The sequence below is a fragment of the Hypanus sabinus genome, chromosome 1 (assembly GCF_030144855.1).
Source record: "Hypanus sabinus isolate sHypSab1 chromosome 1, sHypSab1.hap1, whole genome shotgun sequence".
In the NCBI taxonomy this organism is placed as follows: Eukaryota; Metazoa; Chordata; class Chondrichthyes; order Myliobatiformes; family Dasyatidae; genus Hypanus; species Hypanus sabinus.
Window position 1 is genome coordinate 188,238,898 of NC_082706.1, and position 3,415 is coordinate 188,242,312.

Consider the following 3,415-nt stretch of genomic DNA (forward strand, 5'->3'; position numbering starts at 1 on the left):
CCGTAATCCCATCTGTAATCAGCGAAAGCTTTCAGCTCTCTCAGCCACAGTCACCACAGTGTTCAATACACCAGCGCCTTAAACAAATGAGCAGTAAAATTCAAATCCATAACAAGCTTCTCAGCAGCCTTGAAAGTAGAAAAGGTAAAGATTTGTTTACTTAAGTAAATGATTCATCATATGAAAGAAAAGGTCAACGCAGGTAGATTAATTCAAATTAAAGGGCAGATATTCCTCTGAGGTTACTCAGTCATTGTCCAAGTTACATCCAGGATCCTCCCCACCAACTGAATACACAAGCCGTTATTCTAAAATTACACTCAGGAGAATGCAGTCAATGTTTAAAATCATAATTGTAGCTTAACCAACAATTCCTTCAAACATATTTTGCCTTTAACGTAATTAAATATGTTTCCCAGTGCTACAGCAATCCTGCTGCCTCAGGGCCACTGGGGACGTGGATTCTATCCAAACCTCAGATGCTATCTATGCAGAGACTGCATGCTTCCCCCCTCCCCCCCCCCCGCTATCCTGATGGGTTTCTGCATGATGCTCCAGTGTTCTTTCACATTCCAAAGATAAGGGGGTTGTAGGCTAATTGTCCCTATTTGTAGATGAGTAGAAGAATATGGGAAAGTTTTTGAGTCAAAGAGCTATACAACATAAGAAGAAACCCTTCGCCTTAAATCATCCATGCCAACCCAGATGTCTTTCTGAGCCAGTCTCGTTTGCCTGCACTTGGCCAACATCCCTCTAAACTTTTTTTTTGTAGGAGCCACCTATCTATTTTCTATCTGCACTGTATTTTGTGTTGTGCATTTATTAGATTTATTAAGATAGTTACTCACATGGGTTGGGGCATAGTAGAAGCGAAGAGCTTAGTTATGTATTCATGCTTTGTCTTTGGGGTTACAGTCTACTTTGAGTGGAGCTAGAAAGCGGGACGGGGTGATAGATTTTTTGTTGCTCATTTAAGACCACTTAAAATCACTTAAATATGTTTGAATATTCTTGAATACATTTAAGAACTCTTCATAGAAACATAGAAAACTAACAACACAATACAGGCCCTTAGTCCCACAAAGTTGTGCCAAACATGGCCTTACCTTAGGAATTACCTAGGCTTACCCATAGCCCTCTATTTTTCTAAGTTCCATGTACCTATCCAGGAGTCTCTTAAAAGACCCTATCGTATCCGCCTCCACCACTGTCGCCGGCAGCCCATTCCATGCACTCACCACTCTCTGCATAAAAACTTACCCCTGACATCTCCTCCGTACCTACTTCCAAGCACCTTAAAACTGTGCCCTCTCATGCCTAGCCAATTCAGCCCTGGGAAAAAGCCTCTGACTATTCACATGCTCAGTGCCTCTCATCACCTTATACACCTCTATCAGGTCACCTCTCATCCTCCGTTGCTCCAAGGAAAAAAGGCCAAGTTCACTTAACCTATTCTCATAAGGCATGCTCCCCAATCCAGGCCACGTCCTTGTAAATCTCCTCTGCACCCTTTCTATGGTTTCCACATCCTTCCTGTAGTGAGACAACCAGAACTGAGCCCTGCACTCCAAGTGGGGTCTGACCAGGGTCCTATAAAGCTGCAACATTACCTCTTGGCTCTTAAACTCAATCCTATGATTGATGAAGGCCAATGCACTGTATGCCTTCTTAACCACAGAGTCAACCTGCATAGTAGCTTTGAGTGTCTTATGGACTTTGACCTCAAGACCCCTCTGATCCTCTGAGCCAAGAGTCTTACCATTAATACTATATTCTGCTGTCATATTTGACCTACCAAAATGAACCACCTCACACTTATCTGTGCTGAACTCCATCTGTCACTTCTCAACCCAGTTTTGGATCCTATCAATGTCCCGCTGTAACCTCTGACAGCCCTCCACACTATCCACAACACCCCAACCTTTGTGTCATCAGCAAATTTACTAACCCATCCCTCCACTTCCTCATCCAGATCATTTCTAAAAAATCACAAAGAGAAAGGGTCCCAGGACAGATCCCTGAGGCACTCCACTGGTCACCGACCTCCATGCAGAATATGACCCATCTACAGCCACTCTTTGCCTTCTGTGGGCAAGGAGAGTTCTGGATCCACAAAGCAATGTCCCCTTGGATCCCATGCCTCCTTACTTTCTCAATAGGCCTTGCATGGGGTACCTTATCAAATGCCCTGCTGAAATCCACATACAGTACATCTACTGCTCTACCTTCATCAATGTGTTGCATCACAAACTCCAGAGATTCAATCAGGCTTATAAGGCATGACCTGCATTTGACAATGCCATGCTGACTATTCCTAATCATATTATACCTCTCCAAATGTTCATAAATCCTGCCTCTCAGGAAATTCTCCACCAGCTTACCAACCTCTGAAGTAAGATTCACTGGTCTATAATTTCCTGGGCTATCTCTACTCCCTTTCTTGAATGAGGGAATGACATCCACAACCCTCCAATCCTCCGGAACCTCTCCCATTCCCATTGATGATTCAAAGATCATTGCCAGAGGCTCAGCAATTTCCTCCCTTGCACACCACAGTAGCCTGGGGTACATCTCATCCAGTCCTGGTGACTTATCCAACTTGATGCTTTCCAAAAGCTCCAGCACATCCACTTTCTTAATATCTACATATTAAGTCATCCCTACAATCGCCAAGATCATTTTCCGTAGTGAATACTGAAGTAAAGTACTCATTAAATACCTCTGCCATCTTCTCCCCTTTCACCGTCACACTTGATTGGTCCTATTCTCTCACATCTTATCCTCTTGCTTTTCACATACTGGTAGAATGCCTTGGGATTTTCCTTAATCCTGTCTGCCAAGGCCTTCTCATGGCCCCTTCTGGCTCTCCTAATTTCATTCTTAAGCTCCTTCCTGCTCACCTTATAAACTTCTAGATCTCTATCATTACCTAGTTTTTTGAACCTTTCGTAAGCTTTTTTCTTCTTGACTAGATTTATAACAACCTTTGTAAACCACGGTTCCTGTACCCTACCATCCTTTCCGTGTCTCATTGAATACCCCACACAAATATCCCCTGAGCATTTGCCACATTCCTTCTGTACATTTCCCTGAGAACATCTCTTCCCAATATATGTTTCCAAGTTCCTGCCTGATAGCCTCACATTTCCCCTTACTCTAATTAAACACTTTCATAAGACCACTTTCTTAACTTGTCTGTTTCTATCCCTCTCCAATGCTATGGTAAAGGAGAAAGAATTGTGATCACTATCTCCAAAATGCTCTCCCACTGAGAGATCAGACATCTGACCAGATTCATTTCCCAATACCAGATCAACTATAGCCTCGTATGTTTAATATGCTAAGACTACTTATTTTGCTGTATCATTAATTTAGTTTCATTCATTTTTCAATCACTTCAAAGTTGTTTGTTTTA